General features: G+C 39.6%; 1 protein-coding gene across 5 annotated transcripts in view; it reads right to left on the bottom strand.

The window, feature by feature from the left end:
* The window catches only part of ENTREP2 (endosomal transmembrane epsin interactor 2), a 430,698-nt gene that overhangs the window by 172,373 nt on the left and 234,649 nt on the right, over positions 1 to 23,676 (bottom strand). The gene's annotated exons all lie outside the window — the stretch shown is intronic.

Below are 23,676 nucleotides of genomic sequence, written 5' to 3'. Positions count from 1 at the left end.
AACCCACCCACAACCTTGGGACACCTGGAATACAAACTCTTCCATCAGGTCCACGGGCCCAGTGAGCAGCACTGGCTCAGAATCTTGTGATGGTACGATGAGTGCTAGATGTTGCTCATTGTATCTGGCTGCCTGCAGAGACCGTGATATCCACCATCAGAACCAGCTTCTTTTGGGGAAAATACTTTCAAATCATGTATCTGACAAATGTCTTGTACCTAGACTAGGTAAAGAATCTCAAAACAAACACCCTATTATAAAAGTTGGAAAAAGAGTTGACAGACATTTCAATGTAAAAAGATATACAGATGGAAATAGGCACATGAAAAGATGTTGAACATCACTGGTTATTAGGGAAATGCAAAGTAAACCATAATAACATACTACTACATACACACCTATGAGAATGGCAAAACTAAACCAAACTAAAAACACTGGTGAAGATGCAGAGCAAATGGAACTGCCATGCATTGCTAGTAGGAATGCAGAATGGTACACCCACTCTGATAAACAGTTTTGCAATGTCTTACAAAGTTCAAGTCACCTTTTCTTTGCTTGGACCCATCAATCCTACTCTAAGGTATTCAATTGAGAGAAATTAAAATTTATGTCCCTACAAAAACCTATACAAAAATGTCTATAGAAACTTTATTTATAATCACCCAAAACTGGAAATAATGCAGTGTTTGAATGAGTTAAGGGATAAAGCAGCTGTGTTACATCCATACAGATGAATAATGCCAATGCCTAGCAATAAAAAGGAACACAATTATGTATTCACACAACAGTGTGGATGAGTCTCAAACCCATCATGCTAAGTAATGAACCCAGGCTCATGAGATCATGAGAGCACATACTGCATGAGTCCATTTAGGTGACATTCTGGAAGAGGAAGAAGCACAGGGATGAAGAACAGATCATTTGTTTCCAGGGATTAGTAGTAGGCTCAAAGTTTGACAAGAAAGGGGCAACATAAGAGAATTTGGGGGTGGGGTGTAGTGATGGAATGGCCTATATCCCCTTTGTGGTGGTGGTGGTGGCTACGCTAATCTATGCATATGTTAAAACTCATGGAACTGTGTGCCCCCAAAAAGGTGAATTTTATTATACACATTATATACAATTGTAAATTTACGATTTTAAAAATATTTTAAATTCACTGCCATAGTTATGAAAATTTTTGAGATACTTACTCAAGACCCACAATTATCTGACCAGTATTCTAGAACGGCATATTATCTGGATAGCACAGTAAAAATACCAATATAACAATATTTGTTTTCCATTTGTTATGTAGCAGGAAGGAAAAAAGACTGCTTAAATTTTTAATATTTTAGCTTTTAAAACTTAGCTTTACAATTTTAGCTGCTCTCATGTATTAGGGAAGAGACACAAATCATCGCAAGGAACTGGTTTGTTGTTCAGGAAAAAGCAATGGTTTGATCTAGTGTGAACAGTGGGTCCCTCCGTCCCAAATTCTCATCTCCATTTTCACTCATCAACTCTACTCATTTTGGAAGGAGGAAGCAAAGGAGAGTGAGAATCACATTTTGTTGCATAAAAATAATATGTGGTGGGGGTTATTTTAGGCAATGCGGTCAGAGGTGGCCTATATGTAGAGTTGTCATCTGAGCCATGAGAGTGACATGATATGACTTTGGTTTTTAAATTTTTGTGGAGGCTCCTGTGTGGCTCAGAGACTTCAAAGGCAGGAGTGAAATCAGGGTGACAGTATTATAGCTGCACTGGTCCAGCAAGAGATTATAGTGGCTTAGACCAGTGAAGTCATGGGGGAGGTGATGAGAAGTGGTTGGATTATGGATATATCATGAGGGTGGAGCAAGTAGCTCTTCCTGATGGACCTCGCTAGGAGAGAGAAACAGGAAGGAGTCAAGGAGAACTGTTAAATTTTTGGCCTGGGCAACTGAGTAAATGGCAGTATCAATTGCTGAGGTGGAAAAGAGTCTAGAGAAACAGACTTGGGAGTGAAAAGAGGAATTCTTCTTTGGATGTGTTCAATTTGAGATGCCTACCAGGCATCCATATGAAGACTGTGACTTGGCAGTTGGATGCATGAGTCTGGAGCCCAAGGAAAAAGTTGGACTAGGGATAATATTTAAAGCCATGGGTCTGGTTGAAATCACAGCAGAGAGAGAACATGGACAGATTCAAGACTTAGCTTTGGAGTATGCCCCCTTTAGGAGGAAAAGCCAGCAGAGGGGCTGAGAAGGGGCAGTGATGTAGGGGTAACTGAACTCAGTTGAACTGGAAGCTACACGGAGAGTATCTTTCAGATGCTGCTGTTAGGTCAGCTGAGATGAGTCTAAGACTTGACCATTGGATCTGAAAATGTGATGATCACAGGGACCCAGGAAGGGTACCAGGACTGCCAGGCAGTGTTGCAGGTACCCTGTGGGTTGCTGTCACAACCTGTGTCAGTGTTCCTTTGGGATGGGAAGCGGTGCCCAGCCTGGGGCAAGTGGGGTGGGTAGAGGGGAGCCTAAGCATTCAGCAGAGTTAGGAAACCAGAGTCAGAATGACCAGGAAAATCTCCTGGACCAGCTGCAGCAATCCTTGGATGGAGGAGAGGGATAGAGCATACTGGGTTTCCCAAATATGGAGCATTGGGGTGCAAGCAGTTCACTTGAATATTAAAGGAATGTTAAAGGAAATGGTGATCCTACACGCCTGGAAGATTTAAGACATTAAGACAGCTCCATTTACAGAGAAGAAAGAGGTAAGCTTTTTTTCAAGGCAAAAGCTATATATACCAAGATTAGAAAACCATGCGACAATGTCTTAGTTTTAATTACCTTTCAGAATTCAACATATTTCCAAAAAGATAGATTTTCTTTGTGATCACACTGAGCCAGTTTTTTATACTTGTCTCTATGTTTTACCAAGAGCAAGTTATATCAAGGTGCCTAAGACCTACAGAAAAAAGTCAGCAAATATTCTTTTTTATTTTTAAGTTCATTTGCTAAGAGCCCATCTGTTTAAAGCAGTAGTTCTCGCTGACTTTCTGTAAGGAAACGAGAACATTACATTTCAAATGTATCTCTCTACTAAAACCATACAGGGCACACTGCCCTTTCTTCTATACAAAAAATATAGAACGACTACCTGATCAGGTAGAATGAAATTTGAACAGCTGTGTCTTAAAAGTTGATCATATGTTATTTTTCAGCTAACATATAAAATATCCAAACTCATTGGAATTTTCAAGTAATTTGAACATACTGATCACTCCCATTACCCTCTATCATAATTATCACTTGACACTGAAAGATTAAAAATAATATGCTGGGGGCAAGCCCCGTGGCCAAGTGGTTAAGTTCACCTGCTCCGCTTCAGCGGCCCAGGGTTTCCCTGGTTTGGATCCCAGGTGCAGACATGGCACCATTCATCAAGCCATGCTGAGGCAGTGTCCCATATAGCAGAGCCAGAAGGACCTACAACGAGAATATACAACTATGTACTGGGGGCTTTGGGGAGAAGAAGAAGAAGAAGAAAAAAATGACTGGCAACAGATGTTAGCTCAGGAGCCAATCTTTAAGAAAAAAAAGAAAGGAAGCAGTTTCAATAAAGTGCAAAAAAAAAAAAAACAAAGAATAATATGCTGAGTGTTTGTAGATCAGACATTTAGACACAGGTCCTTCCCACTGGTGTTTATAATCCAGCTGTGACAGAATTTGGATGAAATATAAACATAGCAAAAAACACAAAAGGGATAAAATAGATTTAGAAAAAAACAAACTTCCCCATTGCTATGAAGTGAATTGTGTCCTCCCAAAATTCATGTGTTGAAGCCCAACTCCCAGTGTGACTGCATCTGGACATGGGGCTTTTAGGAGATAATTAAGACTAGATGAGTCATAAGGGTGGACTCTTAATCCGATAGTATTGGTGGCCTTTATGTAAGAGGAAGACAGAGTGATCCCTCCATGTGCACGCACCGAGAAAAGGCCACGTGGGGACACTGTGAGAAGGTGGCCGTCTGCAAGCCAGGAAGCAGGCTCTCACCAGAATCCAACCAAAATGTGAGAAAATAAATTTCTGTTGCTAAGCCACCCAGTCTATGGTATTTGCTTATGGCAGCCCAAGCTAAGACAGCTATGAAGCAGTTTCTATTTTTTTATTTTAGAAGAGAAACAATATGTTGGGTTAAATGTCAACTAGTAAGTAATAATGTGTTTATATAGTTCCATGATTTTTCTGGGAGAAAAACAATTGAAAATTAAGTAAATTTCTTCCCCTGAGATTCCTGTTTATAGATTACTTCTTCCATACACTGCGACCTCAACAATTTCCCCTAACAGGAATTTGGACCCTTCTGATGCTTGTTTTAAGTGTGGTGACTCGTTCTGACACCTTCACTAAACTCACTGCTGGTGAAGACTGGTCACAGTTTGCAAAGCAGAGAACTCTGCAAGACTCACCGTCAGAAACCCAGTGACCAAACCCTGGCAGAGCAGCATCATTCAGAGCACGGCCTCGGGGCCAAGGGCACCTGGACTTGGATCCAGCTGCCTCCTCTGGTTAGCTTGGTGACCCTGTGGGATCACCTCATTTCTCTCCACCTCCAGTTTCTTCTTCAGTAACACAGAGAGACGAGCTCTCTCGTCGGTCATTGGGAAGGGAGAAAGAGTCACATTCATAAAACACTTGGGGCGGTTCCTAGTATGTAAAAGGAAGTTATTTCTAGAATGAGTGAATGTATTGTAACAGAAGAAGATGCACTCAGAGAGAAGGCACTAATTTGAGTGTGGTAATAATGATAGTTCTCAGAGTAATTTCTGTAAAAGTATTTTCAATTCTTGTAAAACCAACATTGCTCACGTGCCGGAGAACTGTCACCACTGTCACTGTAATTCATTTCTGTGCTGTGAGATGACCTCACTCCCCTTCTTACAGGGGCAGGATCACACAAAAAGCACAGACTCCAGACCAGGACTCTCTGGATTCAAACTGGGTGAATGATGCTTACCTTCTCTGTGCCTCAGTTTCCCCATCTACAAAAGGTGTTTAACAGTAATGCTTATTACATAGGATAACTGTGACGATTAAAAACATGATACATGTTGAGCCCTCTGCATAATGCCTGGTACACAGCAGCCCTCCAAAAATGTCCACACTGGCCTCAGCGGGCGCCTAAGCGTGAGAAGGAGACACAGGGCCCAGGAGCTCGTCCTAAACACCCTGAGGTCTGCTCTGTGTGATGAAAGACCATAGCCCCCACCCAGCCACCCCCGAGCTCTTCCTGCAATGTACAGGACAAGCATATTAAGAGATGTACCAGGAGAATCAAAAAAGGAAGAAAGAGACATAACGTTGTATCTGAACTGGAGAGGGGCATCCGCAACAGAAATAAGGGAAGAAACAGGAGATTCTCAAGGCGCTTGATTCCTGCCCCATCCTCACCTTCAAAGGTACCCATGAGCACAAAAGGTAAGGAGATAGAATCCTGAGAAGTCTCACCAACACCTGCAAGTCTGCACTGATGTGAGCTGAGGCAGGTAAAGGTCACTCTAGGAAATATTGCTTTAAAATCCCTTTGGAATAGAAGCTCATATAGCGCATCTCAAGAACTCAGCAAAAGAAGAAAGGGCCAAGATTGAAGGATAGGCCGATGCGCACAGGAGTGGGACTCGTCTGGGGTTTGGCCAAGGGGACATTTCATGGGGTTTCAGAAGGAAAAGCAAGTCTCCAGGGCCTTCGCAAGGGTGGCACTCAGCCTGCATGGGTCTCCCCATCCTCTCCTGGGGGCCAGAAACAAGGCTGGCAGGCAACACCCATCTCTGATAGGGGACGAGAAACTGGAGCCAAGGAGCACAGGGACAGAGCCGACTGTATCGCACATGAGTGAGACAGAGTGTTGGCAGGGTGCGTGTGCAAACATACAACAGCTACGGGAAGCAAGTAAACAAACAAGCAGAAGGACTGCGAAAACAGAGCTTGACAGCTGCGAAGAAAACATAAACCAAGAAATGGAGCTCCCACAAGGACTGCATGGAACCTAAGATCCTAATGAGAATATAAATCCAATACTAGAAGGACTCGAGGTGATAAATGGAGAGACTACCATTACAGGAGACTAGAGACAAGCGAGCAAACCAATTACAAAGTGAGAATTAAACCTTCACCACTGCACACCTACTAAATAATTTGGAAATGGGGAGGAACAGAGTGAACATGAGTGAAAATCACAGCAGTGGCCTTGGGGAGAGCATGATATCGCCACAGTAATTGTGGAGGAAGAAAGAGATGCGTGATAAATTACAACAAAGAGGAGCTGGATGGTGGTTGGGAGTTTTTTCCCTAACTCCAGAAACTCATGTGTCTTATTGGAAAGGAGAACCAATCTGAAGTCTAGAATTAACTTTGGTTTCGCTTCTCTGCCTCCTCTTCTGTTAATTTAAAATAAAACAATTGTTTAAAACATACACAGTGTTATTCCCTTCTAGGTCATGTCTTTTATCATTATATGCACTGAGAGATTCCTGAACTTAAGGCCATCTAATATGAAAAACTCATCATTTCTGGATGGTGCGATTCTGTTAGTTTATTGCTTTTGCTGTTGTACTTTTCTGTATTGCTTAGCTTATTAGAAATATGCATTACTTTTATTTTTAAAAATTGTTACTGTAAAAGGAAGAAAATTCGTTCAACATTCCTTTGACAAATATATATATTGAACACTGTTTCAGGCTCTGAAAATACAAGCCAGACAAAGACTTAGCCCAGCTGAGATAAAATCATGGAAGGCTGCAGATTCAGGACAACAAAGGCTAATACAAATGCAGCTCGTTCCAGAAATGCAAGTGATTTAACATTAGGAAATGCAGTCCATCATGTTAATGATGGAGAAACATTATGTGATCATCTCCAGGATTCAGCAGAGGTATGTGAACAATTCAGCATCCATTCATATGAAAAACACTCAGTAAAACAGAATCTAAGCGAGATGATAAAGCGATATGGCAATATGATAGAAAATATATACATATACAACATACACCTCACCTCAAAAGCCAGCATCATAATGAACAGAGGAGCACTAGAGGCTTTTCTGCTAAAGTCTGCAACAAGATAAGGGCACTCACCAAGTCCACTACTCTTCCACACTGAGTTTGAGATACCAGCCCATTACTCAGACAAGAGAAATCAACTGGAAGTATACAGTTTGTGAAAGAAGAGGTTAAATTATCTTTATTTGCAGAGCATGTGATTATGTATGTGGATAACCAAAGGACTCCACGCAAAACAAGCATACACACAAAAAAGAAGAAAACATAGTTAAAAAAAAAACAGGTTATAGAATAAATATGCAGAAATCAATAATGTTCATTCACACCAAAGACAAGTTAGAAAACAACTAGAAGAAAAGACCACCTTTACAACAGCAAAATAGATAAATAAGTACTACCACTATAAACTCAACAAGGAAGTCTAAAGCCTATTTAAAGGAAACTGTGAAATGCTCATGAAAGAAAAAAGTCACTTGAATAAATGGAAACCTATGCCATATACTTGGACAAGAAGATTCAGCATCAAAGAGATATCAATTTTCCCAAAGATAATTTACAAATTTAATACCATATCAATTAGAACATCCCATCATTCTTTCCTAGAAGCCAGGCAAATTGATTATATGGTTCTTTTGGAAGAACAACCAAGCAAGAATCACTAAAGAAACCCTAGGAAAAAAGAACAATGAGGAACACTAAGCCTACCAGATATTAAAGTGTATCATAAAGCCTCCGTTATCAAAACAGTACCGTATTGGTGTAGGAATTGACAGACCAATGGAATAGAATAAAAATATCCAGCTACTAGCTAGTCTACCATCTAGTACACAATAAAATGTCATTTAAAATCATTTGGGGGAAAATGGACTTTTTAGTAAGCGCTATTGATATAACCAGATAGCCATATGGAAAAGGAAAAATATACAATTGTTTCACACAAATTACATCAGGATCAATTCCAAATAGTCATCAGAAACTTAAGTGGAAAAATAAAGAGAGAGAAAGAGAGAGACTCCATTTAAGTATTAGAAGAAAATATGGAGCTCTTCTATAACCTACAAATTGAGAAATCTGTCCTCTCACTCAAACTCCAAAGCAGTAAGACAAAAGATTGATAAATTTAACTACATAAACATAAAAATCTTTACATAGAAGAAAACTACCAGAAGAAAATAAAAAAGAGAAATGATAAATTAGGGGAGAGGGTGTAACTTACATCATAGACAAAGGATTACCACTCCTCATATATAAAGATTACTATGCAGCTGTAAAAGGAAGGAGAAGTATCTCTATATAATGCTATAGGCTGAGCCAGGACGTGTCATTAAGTTACAAACCAAGGGCTAGGACAGTGTGCATAGTGTGCATACATACAGGCAGTAGGTGGACAGTACACATACCTGCTTATAATTTTTAAACGGATGTATAAAGCAAAAATCTAAAAGAGCAGTAACTATAGGGGTGAGAGTGAGGGTGGCAGTGGCGGGGGGTCAGGGGGAAGAAACAGGATAACGGGGACAGGAATGACCACTAGAATTTTCCAAAAGTACCTTATAGTATGGACTTGACTTTGTAACAGTAAATGTTCTATATAATCATGAAACAAAATTACATCAAAACTTAAGAAATAAATCCCTGAAATCAAAAGCAAAGATGAAACAAGCCAGTTTATTGGGTTGGTGGCTTAACCTTAGAGAGTGCTTTTAAATAAACCTTAAAATAAGTAATTTCACTGTCTCTCTCCAGTGGAATATATCCTAAGGAATGTGTGGGCTCCAGCAGCCCCTTCACTGGGTCCAGCAAGAAAAATTTGAAAAGAGAGAGAGAGACTTAAGAGATATAACAACCAAGGGGCCGGCCTGGTGGCTCAACAGTTAAATGTGCACGTTAGCTTTGGCAGCCTGGGGTTCACTGGTTTGGATCCCAGGTGTGGACATGGCACAACTTGGCAAGCCATGCTGTGGCAGGTGTCCTACATATAAAGTAGAGGAAGATGGGCATGGATGTTAGCTCAGGGCCAGTCCTCCTCGGCAAAAAGAGGAGGATTGGCAACAGTTAGCTCAGGGCTAATCTTCCTCAAAAAAAAAAAAAAAAAGAGAGAGAGAGATATAACAACCAAATGTAAAAAGAGAGAGAAGAGACAGAACAGAGACACAGGCAGATACAGTTAGAGAAACCTGAACACGGGATATTTGATGAGAAAACAAACTGCTGGTATTTATTAGGTGTGATGAGGGCATTGTGACTACATCATTCTAAAAAAGGAACCCTGTTCTTTAGAGATACATACTTCAGTATTTTGAAATGAAATAATATGACATCTCGGGTTTGTTTTAATAATCCAGGGAGAAATGGTGGGGGAATTGGTGGAACAAGAATGGCCAGGAGCTGTCGTAGCTGAGTGATGGGTGCATAAAGGCCCAGGGCATTTTCTCTTTACCTTTGCATACATCTGAAATTATGCACAACTAAAAGTAAAAAAAAAAGATGAAAGATGTAGGTTCAGATCCTAGCTCTGCTACTTAGTCATGGAGCCAATTTTTATGCTTTGGTAGCCAAAACAGCCAAATTCCCTGTTTTGGTAACTCAGTTCTGTCATTTTTAAAAGAGGACACGTAAACCTAAGGCAAGTTAATTACGTAATTAAGGCCAGCAATATAGCAGATCTGAACAAAGGCTAGTTATTTTCTATATTTACATAAATATATAAGAAACATATAATGCCATCAAATTACTAAAAGTATTTCACTAAACACAAAAACAAAGATTGTAAATGATGCTTTAAAGGGGGTGAGAATTGAGCTTTTTAGTTTGATAATTACACAAAATAGCGATGCTAGAATAGAACTAAATCTATGCCCAAATGTATTCCTCAGTTATTGCCAAACTCAAATACCAGGCACAATGGAGTTATTCTGAGTAACATCCATAAAACTACATGCAACTATTACCATAAATAATAGTTAATTTGTGGGACCACAGATGCTAAGTCTGCTGTTTCTAAAACTTTGCTGACATATTCTGCCTATTGTTCCACAAAAAACACAGTAATCAGATAAGGTTAATTATAAAGCCACAGAAAAAACATAGCTCCTTTTAAAATACCTTGGTAAATAGAATAATTTAAAATGAAGAAATATTTTAATAAAAATAGTCAGGGACAGACGTCAAAGCATTAAGGAACCAGATCTGTATACTCTTGGGATTTATATTCAAAGACTCAGGAAAATTTACATTCACCGCTTACACAAAATGGAACATGAGTCTCCCATTAAAATTATCATAACTGCTGGCTTGTTAAAATGCTCAAGTGCATTAGAGATACTGGAGGAAAATTCAATATTATGTAATTCCAATAATGTTTCTATGTTAACCCAGAAAACACAGAGTTTGACCATAAAGCAATGAGAGATGCTACAGACTCATGCAAAATTTCTCTTAATGCTTTAGAGGTCAGCCCACTCAAAGAGGCAGAAAGTGCCACAAAAGCAAAGTCCAGAAAAGCCACACATGTGACCTGGATGGGATGGAGAAGAGTTTTCAGCACTGATCCACAGAAAGACATGAGGTTGAGGTGAGATGAATAAACTGGCAACCAAACCAGGCATCCTCTCGTGATGATGCTGTTGACCTTAAACAAATAGACAGCCAGTTATTTTTCCATCAAAAATGGCTTTATTCGGGATCAGCAAAGAATTGCAATTCGGGGTCTGCAACCATGGCGAGCCATGTGCCAGTGTCCCAGCAGAGGAGAAACTCTTTTATAGGAGGGAAGAGAAAGTTGGGAGGGCTATTTTGAACTTAGAGTCCAGTGGAGGAACTGACTTTTCACTGGTGGAGCTGTGACAGTCTCCCACTGGCTGAGGTTCTCGCTGGCCAAAAAGAGGAAATCTTTCTTCTCCCTGTTGGGCTCTGCTATCAACATAGGGTTTGACAGCTGCCCCTTTTGGTCTCCCGACTTCAATTTAATGAGGTTTCTATTAAATTGACAATGCCATGGGTGCAGCTTTTTCACCGTGGCAGTGTAATTTTGAAACGATTTGAACTCACCTCACAGCTGACTTTTGAAAATGGGTGCTCACTGACTTTGCTGAAGCCCAACCCAAACTTGGCTCTCACAGTTAACAAACAACTGCTGATTTGAAGTGTAAATTTTCCTTGTTTATAGACACCTGTTCATTCATTGACCAGAAATTCTCAATAACACACTTGAAGGAGTAATCATGTTTTCCTCTTGGTGACCTCAGTGCACCAGGTGTAAACTGATAAAGATGAGGCGGAAACCAGTGTCTGCAAACAGAATGCTCTCTCAGAGAGCCTTTTCCTCTCCAAAACTGAAAGAGAAGCCAATTTGCCAAAAATCACACACAAAATTAAAACCTAAAATTTAACAGTATGCCACCTAAAACACCTATTCTATTTTTTAAAAAAGCTATGAAAAGTAAAAACACCTCATTCTACATCTGCATTGCATTCTCAAACTCAGCAAGAGCCCTGCAAAGAGGTGCCAGAGAGCCTCTCATTGCTGCTGTGGATACTGAAGTCATTGGAACACAGTAACGGCAGCCTACTTGTTCTTTCACTTCAGATGAGGAGAAATATGAGGTTGTGAGGTTTTTCCAAACCAATAACCGGTTCTCTGATTCTAAGACACCAACTGGGTGTCGAACAATTGAAGTCAATTCTGACACTAACTAACCAGAGTTAGTCAGACCCTACAGACTAAGGGTTCAGTCCCACATCACTGCCCTCACTTCAGAAGCCAGGCACAAGTCCTGGGGCCACCTGTACCTCTGGCCAACTGGCCATAAATCAGGGGTTCCCAAAACCCCCTTCTCAGGTTCAATAATTTGCTAGAACGGCTCACAGAACTAGGAAAACACTTACACTTACTCCTTTATTATAAAGGATACCACTCAGAACAGCCAAATGGAAGAAATACATAGAGCAAGGTATGGAGGATGTAGGGGGGAGGCGGGGGACGGGGGAGAGAGGTTGCGGAGCTTCCACGCCCTCTGCCTGCTCACCACCCTCCCAGCACTTCCATGTGTTCACAAACCCAGGAGCTTTCCGAACCCCATTATTTAGGGGTTGTTATGGAGGCATGATTGATTAAATCATTGGTTATCGGCGACGGAACTCAATCTCCAACTCCTCTGCGGCCCCAAGAGGTTGGGGATAGGCCTGAAAGTTCCAATCCTCTAATAATAGCTTGGTCTTTCTGGAGACCAGCCCCATCCTGAAGCTATCTAGAGGCCCCCACGCAAGAGTCACCTCATTAGCATATAAGACATTCAATCACTCAGGAGGTTAGAAAGGTCTTAGGAACTCTGTGCCAGGAACACAGAACAAATGCATATATTTACTATACTACACAGGACTTCCAAGTTCTATTAACTCTCAGGTTTTCTCATTAGAGACAAGTGGAGAGAGACAGGGAAAGCTAGAGGCAGACACCTACTTTAAAGCACTAATTAGTTATTTTGAACAAGAAGCTCAGTCAGCTCTTGTTTCCTCTGCAGTAACACAAGGACGTTTAGACTGAATGCCTGTAAGATTGCCAATTGTTGAAAAACTCTCTGAATCCCCATCTATCCAAACTAACAGCTGCCATCCATCTGACAGTGGAACATGAGTTCCCCGGCACCAGTGAAGCTGTACTCACAAACACACACAGGTAAGAAATTCGCTTGGAGTAACAAAGTTCTCTTTAATTATCGAAACATAATGTCCAGTTTCAGCTCCAACACGCAAAGACCTTAGAAGTCATTACTCTCATCCTTAGGACAAGAGATTTGCACATATTGAGGTATATGGGGTAACTATTTGGGTTCAAAACTGATTTGGCTTGAACTATAGAAGCCTGATTTATGGCCTATCAAACATGCACTGTACATCTGCTTTAACCAACAAAGTAAAGAATGCATTCTCCTAAGAACGCATATTTATCCTCCTACGCCCTAAAAACACAAAAGACTGTACTGAAGACCATGCTTCTCCAGCATGCTTTCTTCCTTCGTGGAAACTGCCTTCCTGGATTATAATCCTCACTCTGGCTCACGTAAAACTTACCTTCTCTCTCTTATCTATAGAATGGCTATTGGTTATTTGGGGTCAACACTTACAACAAGAAAAATCTGAACAAACTGAAGATCAACATCTTTCCTTGGGCCCTCTGGGAGCTGAGGTTTCAGGACAAGCTGCCACCCAGAAACCTAAAGATACAGGTGAGACCAGAGAGTCACAGCAGAGACCTACTCACCTGAAGAAGCTGCTGGAGCCATGAACAGGTAGCAGCACTCAAAATGTTGATTATGACAAATTGTTGGAAGCTGAGTGTGGACTAGCCTGAGCACGAGAGACTGCAGGGGGACCCCACTTTTCTGTGTTTTATCTAAAACACCACCACCAGGTTCTCACGGTGAAGAGCCCAGATGGCTACAGCAGAGGGAAGGAGAGACTAGATATAAACAGAACCTTCTCCATAATAAAGGCCTACTCTCCAGGGTAAAAAGACTTTACCAGAGTTTTATTCCACCTGGGGGAAGGGCACTTCCTGACTCTTTACGTAAGGGGGGATTAAAAGGCTAAGAAACACTTAGGAAGCCACAGCACAGGGACACAGGCCCACTAAGAGACTGGAATGGCAGAATGCTTTCCCCACATAAACCTTCCCACCATACTAACAGGCCTCCAGTATAATTACAATGGATTCCAGCTGGAAGACAGCAAGAGCCAAGAAGCAGTTCTTTGGGAAGTCCAAAGAAAATAGATGAGGGGCTGGTCCAGTGGCACAGTGGTTAAGTGCACATGTTCCACTTCAGCAGCCCAGGGTATGCCGGTTTGGATCCCAGGTGCAGACATGGCACCGCTTGGCAAGCCATGCTGTGGTAGGAGTCCCACATATAAAGTAGAGGAAGATGGGCATGGATGTTAGCTCAGGGCCAGTCTTCCTCAGCAAAAAGAGGAGGATTGGCAGCAGTTAGCTCAGGGCTAATCTTCTTCAAAAAAAAAAAACAAAAAAACCCCAGATGAGACACACTCGAGGAAAGAGATGAATTTGAAGCCTCTGGCACCTCCAGTGAGAATAAACATTAAACAGCCCAAACCCAGCTATATGAACATGGGATCTCACATTTAAGGTATTTACCTCACTTCTTATCACCCAACACAATATTTTGGGCTTTCAACAAAAAACTACATAGCATGCTAAAAGGCAACAAAAACACAGTCTTACGAGACAGAGCAAACAACAGAACCACATTCAGAAATGGAAGGGACTTTGGAATTATTAGATGGGTTACTTAAAATTACTATGATTGATATGCTAAGGGCTCTAATGGAAAAAGTAAGCATGCAAGAACAGATGGGTAACGTAAGCAGAGATTGACACTGAGAATCAAAGAGAATACTGTAAATCAAAAACACTGTAACAGAAATGAAGAATGCCTTTGATGGGTTCATCACCAGCTGAGAAAAGAATTAGTGAGGAAGGAATTAGTTCAGTAGAAATGTCCCAAACTGAAATGCAAAAAAGACTGAAAAAATAAAAACAGAAAACAGAAAATCCAAGAACTGTGGGACAATTTCAAAAGGTATAATATATGCATAATACCAAAAAGAGAAGAGCGAGAATGTAACAGAAGAAATATCTAAAGTAATAATGACTGAGAACTTTCAAAGTTAATGACAGACCCCAAAGCACAAAACAAGAAAGCTCAGAGAACACTGAGCAGGATAAGTACCAAAATAATCTATATTTAGGCATATGATGTTCAAACTGCAGGAAACCGAAGGCCAAGAGAAAATCTTGAAAGAAGCCAGAGAAAAAAATAACACCTTATCTATAGAGGAACAAAGATAAGAATTATAGTGGACTTCCTGTCAGAAAAGAAAGCATGAAGAGAACGGAGTGAACATTTAAAGTGATAAAAGAAAAAACTCACCAACCTATAATGCTATATCCAGCAAAACTATCCTTCAAAAGTGAGACAAAAAGACTTTCTCCAAGAAACAAAAACGGAGGTAATTTCTCACTAGCAGACCTACCCTGAAAAGTATTAAAAGAAGTTCTTTGGGAAAAAGGAAAATGAAATAGGTCAGAAGCTCAGATTTAAATAAACAAAGGAAGAGCATTTAAGAAGAAATAAACGAAATAAATTCTTTTATTTTTCATATTCTTAATTGATCAAAAAGATAATGCTCCTGAAATAATAGTAACAATGTGTTGGGTGATTACAGCATATGGATAAATGCAATGACTGACAGCAGTGTAATAAGGGATGGAAGGGAGAAATTGAGAACACTGCTATAAGAAATCTGTACTAGATGTGAATCAGTATAGCGTTATTTGAAGGTGGATATAAATTAGTTAAAAGTGTATATTTAAAACTCTAGGGGGGCTGGCCCCGTGGCCGAGTGGTTAAGTTCGCACGCTCCGCAGCAGGCGGCCCAGTGTTTCGTTGGTTCGAGTCCTGGGCGCGGACATGGCACTGCTCATCAGACCACGCTGAGGCAGCGTCCCACATGCCACAACTGGAAGAACCCACAATGAAGAATACACAACTATGTACCGGGGGGCTTTGGGGAGAAAAAGGAAAAAAATAAAATCTTTAAAAAAAAAAAAAAAAAAACTCTAGGGAAACCACTAACAAAATCTGTAAAAGAAGTATAATTTATATGCTAAAAGAAGAAATAAAATGGAATCATAAAAATATGCTCAATTAAAACCAGAGAAAGCAGGAAAAGATAAGGAAAAAAACAAAAACAGAAAGAATAGAAAAATGTTACAAACATAGTAGATATGTATCTAATTGTATCAATCCACTACATCAATAATCACTTCCAATGTGAATGACCCAAACACCCCAATTGAAAGTCAGAGACTGTCAGAGTGGATAAAAAAACAGAGTCAACTATATATTGTCTACAAGAAACCCACTTTACATATATAAAGACTCAAGATAGATTAAAAGAAAAAGGATAGGTAAAGTTATATCATGCTATGGTAACCAAAAGAAAGCTGGAGTATCAATAATAATTTCAGACAAAGCAGATTTCAGAACAAGCAAAATTATCAGGGAGAAAGAGGGGAATTAGATAATGATATAAAGGTCAATCCTCCAAGAAGACATTACAATCTTTAATGTGTCTACACCTAACCAGAAAGTGTCAAAATATACCGGGCAAAAACTGATACAACTGAGAGGAGTAACAGACAAACCTACTATTATAGTTGAAGACTCCAACAGCCTCTTTTAGTAACTGATAAATCAAGCCAGCAAAAAATCAGTAAGGATATAGTTGAACTGAACAGCACTAACAATCAACTTCATCTAATTGACATCTATAAACAACTTCATCCAACAACAGCAAAATACACATTCTTCTTAAGAATGTTCACATGGAACATCCACCAAGATGGACTACATTCTTGGCTAAAGAACACACCTTGACAAACTTGATACAAATCATACAAAGTATGTTCTCAGATCACAGTGGAATTAAACTTGAAGTCGATAACAGAAAAATAGCTGGAAATTTTTCAAACATTTGGATATTAAAAAAACACAATTCTATGGGGCAGCCCCGTGGCTGAGTGGTTAAGTTTGCACACTCCGCTTTGGCGGCCCAGGGTTTTGCCAGTTTGGATCCTCGGCACAGACATGGCACTGCTCATCAGGCCACATTCAGGCGGCACCCCACATGCCACAACTAGAAGAACCCACAACGAAAATATACAATTATGTACTGGGGGGATATGAGGAGAAAAAACAAGAAAGAAAAAAAAGAAGATTGGCAACAGTTGTTGGCTCAGGTGTCAAACATTAAAAACGGAGTCTAAATATCATATGGTTTAAAGAAGTCTCAAGTGAAATTAAAATATATTTTGAACTAAACAAAAATACAACTTATCCAAATTTGTCATGTGCAGTTAAAGTAGTGCTTATGGAGAATTTATAGCATTAAATTTGCCTATAATAGAAAAGAAAAAGGATTTAAAATCAATATTCTATGCTTGCACTTTAGGAAACTAGAGAAAGAAGAGCAATTTAAGCCTAAAAGAGACAGAAGAAAGGCAATAATAAAAATTAGAGCATAAATCAAGGAAATTGAAAATAGGAAAACAATAGAGAAAATCAGGCTAACAGAAAAAAAGAGAGAAGACAAAAATGCTGATATCAGAAATAAAACAAGGGTCATCCCTACTGATCCCATGGACACTAAAACAATAATAAAGAAATACTATGAACAATTCTATACTCACAAATTTGACAACTTTGATGAAATGGATCAATTACTTTAAAGAGAAAAATTACCAAAATTCACACAAGGAGAAACAGACAATCTGAATAGGTCTGTATCTATTAATGAAATTGAATCAATAATTAACAATCTTACCAAAAAGGAAAGTACCAGGCCTAGAAGATTTCACTGATGAATCCCAGCAAACATTTACAGAAGAAATTATATTGATTTTCTGTAATCCTTTCCACAAAACAGAAGCAGAGAAAATACTTCCTGACTCATTCTATGAGACCAGTGTTATCCTAATACCATAATCAAATAAATACAGTATAAGAAAGAAAAATACAGACCAACATCTGTCATGAACATAAGTGCAAAAATTCTCAATAAAATATTAGCAAATCAAATTCAACAATATATAAAAAGAATTCTACATCTCAACTAAGTGGTATTTATTCTATATATGAGGCAGCTACAATGTTTGAAAATCAATGTAATGTACGATGCCAATAGGCTAATGATGACAAATCATATCATCATAGCAATTGATGTATAAAATGCATATGACAAAACATAACATCCATTCATGAGAAAAAGGTTCTGTACAAACTAGGAATAGAGGTGATCTTCCTCCACTTCACAAAGAACATCTACAAAGAACCTACAGCTAACATCATACCTAAGGGTGAGAAAGTGGACACTTTCTCCCTAAGAACAGGAAGAAGGCAAGGATGTCCTCTTTCACCATTCCTACTCAACATATTTATGCTAGTGCAATATTTCAATAAAAGGAAATAAAAGGTACCTAGATTGAGAAGGAAGGTTTTTGTTCACAGATGACATGGTTGTCTATGTAGAAAATGCCAAAGAATTGCAAAAAAACCTCTTGAACTAGGAAGTGAATATAGCACGGTTTTAGGATAAAATGTTAATATACAAAAGTCAGCTGCTTTCCTATATAACAGCAGTGAACAACTGGAATTTGAAATTTAAAAAATTAACATTTATGATAGCACCAAAAATGAGATACTTAAGTATAAATCTAACAAAATATGTACAAGAAGTACATGTAGAAAACAAGAAAATCCAGATGAAGGAATTCAAAGATGATCTAATTAAATAGAAAGGTATTCCGTGTTCATGAACTGGAGGACAATATTCCTAAGATGTCAATTCTTCCCAACTATGTCTATAAATTCAATGCAATCCCAACCAAAATCCCAGCAAACTATTTTGTAGTATCAACTATTTCAGTATCAATAAGGTGACACCAAAGTTTACGTGGAGAGGCAAAAGACCCAGAATAGCCAACACAATACAGTCATGCATAGCTCAACTATGGGGATACAGTCTGAGAAATGTGTCGTTAGGTGACTTTGTCATTATGCAAACATCATGGAGTGTACTTACACAAACCTAGATGGTATCACCCACTACACACCTAGGCTCTATGGTACTAATCTTATGGGACCACCACAGTATATGCAGCCTGTTGTTGACAGAAATGTTGCTATGTGGTGCATGACTGCACTGAAGAAGAAAAAAGAAAGGACTTGGACGATTCACAGTACCCAATTTACAGATTTACCATAAAGATACTGTAATCAAGACAACGTGACGCTGGCAAAAGAAGAGACAAATAGATCAACATAATGGAATTGAGAGCCCAGAAATAGACTCATACAAATATACTCAACTGATCTTTGAAAATGAGCAAAGGTAATTCAATAGAAAAAGAATAGTCATTTCAATAAACGGTGCTGGAAAAACTGGACATCCATAGGCAAAAAATGAACCTAGACACAGAATTTATGTCTTATATAAAAATTAAATCTAAAGGGATCATAAACCCAAACATAAACTGCAAAAAAGTCACAAAACTTCTTTAAGAAATCATAGGAGAATCTCTAGGAGATCTTGGGTTTGGTCATGAGTTTTTGGATAGAATACCCAAAAGCAGGATCTACATAAGGAAAAAAAATGCTAAGTTGAACTTTAGTAAAATTAAAAACTTCTTCTCTGTAAAAGATACTGTTAAGAGAAGGAAAAGACAAGCCACAGACTGAAAGAAAATATTTGCAAAACATGTTTCATAAAGGGCTTGTATCCATAACGTATAAAGAAATTTAAAATGCAAAAATAAGAAAACAAAAAACTCAATTTTAAAAACTGGACAAAGATCTGAACAAACATATCACCAAAGAAGATATACAGATAGCAAATAAGCACATGAAGTAATGCTCAGCATCATTTATCATTAGGGAATCGCAAATTAAAACAATAATAAGATACCACGGCACACCTATCATAATGGTTAAAATCCAAAAACTGACAGTACAAATCGCTGCTGAAGATGGAGAGCAACAGGAACTCTCATCCATTGCTGGTAGGAATGCAAAATGGTAAAGACACTTGGGAAGACAGTTTAGAAGTTTCTTACAAAACTAGACATAGTCTTACCCTATGATACAGCAATCACACTCGTAGATATTTACCCAACTGATTCGAACATATCTGCACTTGAATGTTTATAGCAGCTTTATTCATAATTGTCCAAAACTGGAAGCAACCAAGATATCCGTCAATAGGTGAATGGCTAAACAAACTGTGGAACATCTACACAACGGAATGTTATTCGGCAATAAAAGAAATGAACAATCAAGCTACAAAAAGATATGGATGAATATTAAATGCATATTGCTAAGTGAAAGAAGCCAGTCTGAAAAACTTACATGCTATATGCTATGGTTTGTCCCCACCTCAAATTCGTATGTGGAGATCCTAACCCCCCAAAGTGATAGTATTAGTAGATGGGGCCTTTGGGAGGTGCTCAAGTCATGAAGGTGGAACCCTGATGAATGGGATTAGTACATTACGAAAGAGGCTCTAGAGAGATCTCTAGCCCTTCGGCCGTGTGAGGATATGAGAAGTCTGTGCCCTGGGATGGAGCCCTCATCCCACCAGGCTGGCACCCTGACCTGGGACTCCCAGTCTCCAGACTGTGAGAAACAAATGTCTGCTGTTTATAGGGTACCTAGTCTGCAGCATTTGGTTACAGCAGCCTAAACCGACTAAGACACCGTATGATTCCAATGATATGACGTTCTGGAAAAGGCAAAAGCCGAGCAACAGTGAAAAGATGAGTGATTGCCAGGAGCTCAGAGGGAGCGGCGAGGACTGAATACGTGACGCACAGGGGATGGTTGAGGACGGTGAAATTCTTCTATGATACTACAATTGTGGATACATATACCACGACGCATTTGTCAAAATCCATTGTACTGGACAGCACAAAGAACGAACCTTAAGGCATGCAACTTTTGAAAAAGTAGTCAGGAGGCCAGAGGAACCCAGGATGGAATGCAGAACATTGCAAAACAATCTGCATTACAAAAATACGAATCTCAGTGAAGTCAAGTATTAAAGAGCAGAGAAACAGAAGAGTTTTCTTTTCACATACAGAAGTATTTATAGGTAGGAATATATACATGTTAGTTCACATATTACATTTCTGTGTTTTGTCAGCTGAGAGGACCTAGAAGCAAAGATCCTCAGAAGCAACAGGCACACCTCACACCCTGATTTGGTTTCTAATACTAGTTTCCAATAATGAGAAACAGCTGATTCTAGGACCGGGCAGAAAACATATAAGATGAGCCTGGACGATTTTGTAGTGCCAGAAAGTAAGGAAATGATTTAAAAAAATAACCTCACAATGATGTGAGTGTGACAAACAGACACAGGAACCAACTGGAACAATTTTAGCAACATAATAAAGTAGTATTGGTCTATAATCCAAAGTATAAAATAAATACCCATGAATTCACACTGATATAAATAAATGATTGAATAAATAAGTACATGGGAGAGAAGAGACAAATCTCCTATGCAGAAGAATCCCAAATAATTTATGTAGCTAGTCCGCCCTCAAGGAGAAGGAATATACTCCCCGCTTCTTAAGTGCAGGCTATGGACACCTCCCAAGAGGACAGTAGGCAAATGGAGAAAGAAAAGGGTAATGGGACTGTGGAGAAACCTGATAATCACTCCCTCAGCCAGGTGATCAAGGTCAACACAAACAGTGATCAGTCATGTCGATAGTATGTGCCCTTGATAGAATGTGACGAGAATGGCATTTTCCCTCCGTGGTTTTCCTCTCCAAAACCCATAACCCAGTCTAATCATGAGAAAAACATCAGACAAATCCCAATAGAAGGTCCTCCTACACAATACCTGACCAGAACTCCTTAAACTGTCAAGGTCAGTAAAAACCAGGCAAGACTGAGAAACTATCACAGTTGACAGGTGCCAGTGGAGACACAACCACTAAACGTAACGTGGTGTCCTGAATGGGATCCTGGAAAAGAAAAAGGACGTTAGGTAAAAACTACGGAAATCTGAATTAACCATGGAGTTTAGTAATAATGTATCAGTATTGGCTCAATAATTATAAAAAACGTACAGTACTAATGTAAGATGTTACTAACAGAGGAAACTATGGAAATTCTTTATCTTTGCAATTTTTCTGTAAATCTAGAACTGTTCTAAAAGATGAAGTTTATTTTAAAAATCTAAACAGCAATCATGAAGCATAAATAGCTCAGACAGTCACACTCTGCTTCACTGCAAGCTGCTTTTGTAAACAGATGCTGGGTGCTCCGGAATCCCCAGGGCCAGGCCAGGGGATGCGTCCTCACAACTCACAGGGCATTGCTGGTGAGCTGCCTGCCCTCAATTCAACCACCAAATCAAATTAAGGTGCATGTGGTGTGAGTTTTAGACTGTGGGAACTGGGGTTTAAGGCTTGCTTGTTTGATGCAGGGAAGAATCTTGCATGATTTTCAGAAGGGCCAAAGAGGGCTTTCCAATCTGCAGCAGGCAGCACAATGATCACTAGCCAGCACCCATGCTGCCAGACAGCGGGATGCAAGGAGGAGGGAAAAACCCATGAATACACAGGAGAGACCCCAGGGACGCCCGCCGGGCTAGCGTCCACCTCCGTGCTGCCTTGCCATGAAGGCCACAGTACAATACAGAAGGAGCTGGGGATTCGAGTCAGAAAAGCTGTCCGGGTTCCTCTCAAGAGTCACTAGGAAGCGTAGGTGTCATTGGTGCTGGTGCTCAAAACATGGAGATTCTCTGTCATTTCTTTCACTCTTCTGGAAGTCAACTTTCCTAATGCAGTTTAAAGTGGGAGAGTCTCATCTCCCTACATACAACTGACATAATCAGATGTCTCAACATGTGACGTCTCCACAGCTCCCAAGAAATGGGCACACTTAACATAAGCACTGTGCACCCACATCCATCAGTGATGACAGGATCGCTGATACGCCAGGAATGCGAGCTGAGCTGCCAATGTGAGAAAAGCCACTCTCCTGTCCAGGCTCCATCTTCCCACTCTAACAACTCTACACAAAGAAAAGAAAAGCACTAAAGCTTTTGAGACCCACATGGCTGACAGTCCAGGCCAATCAGGAGGAAGGAAGGGGCCTGACAGAGCAAGAATCCAGTTTGCCCAGCCATCACACCATCTACCCACGCAGCTGAGGTCTCTGCACTGGGGAAATCTAAAGGCAGACACTCTACATCGCCCCCAAACCACAGTGGAATCTGCTCTAAGAACTTGTCCAGCATTGTGTCAGCTGTACTCTTCTGTAATCATTAAGAGAATATAAAAACCCAAATGGCAATTTGGAAATATCTCCTATAAAAATAAAAACAGATCATTCATTTCTGGTCACTAAGGCATAAATAATAAATGTCAATAATTTAGGCATACAGTGAGATATAGTGCACTGCTCATTAGGGCAAAACTACTGACAATTTTTTAAAATGTAACAATGAAATTTACACCAATACCTACTAATTAAGAAGTCAAAGAAAGCTGTCAGATTTCTCATCCCATCCTTAAAGAAATAACTGAAAGTAAACAGGAAATTCCAAAAGGAAGATGGTACAAAAACTCAAAGAACAAAATTATGAAATTATGACTCTACTGTAATTCTATAGCCATAATCTTATATGTAAATACTGAATTTAAAATGCAAAATCTGTGGTTACCTCTAGATCACTGACACTCAATTATTTATACTGATTATTTACAGGTAGCTTCTAATGGAAGTCAATATTGAGTATTTTTAAATAGGAAAAAAAAGAATAAATCCTCATTTGGCTGAAGAGCTTTGAGACAGCTTTTCCTGAAGGGAGAACAATGGGTTGGGTGACCTCTTGAGCTCCCCTTCAGCCTGTGAGGCTGTGATAAATAAATAGCAGTGGGGAGAAGCAAGACTGTAAGAACGACACCACACCCAATAATGCTGTGCCGATCCACCGTCTTCAGGAAACTAAGCGTGCCTCATATGCCATTTTGTTTTGTTTTGTTTTGTTTTGTTTTTTT

Source organism: Equus asinus, chromosome 2, assembly GCF_041296235.1.
Source record: "Equus asinus isolate D_3611 breed Donkey chromosome 2, EquAss-T2T_v2, whole genome shotgun sequence".
Classification (NCBI taxonomy): domain Eukaryota; kingdom Metazoa; phylum Chordata; class Mammalia; order Perissodactyla; family Equidae; genus Equus; species Equus asinus.
Note: the sequence above shows the minus strand (reverse complement) of the source record. Positions and strands in the feature narration are given on the sequence as shown.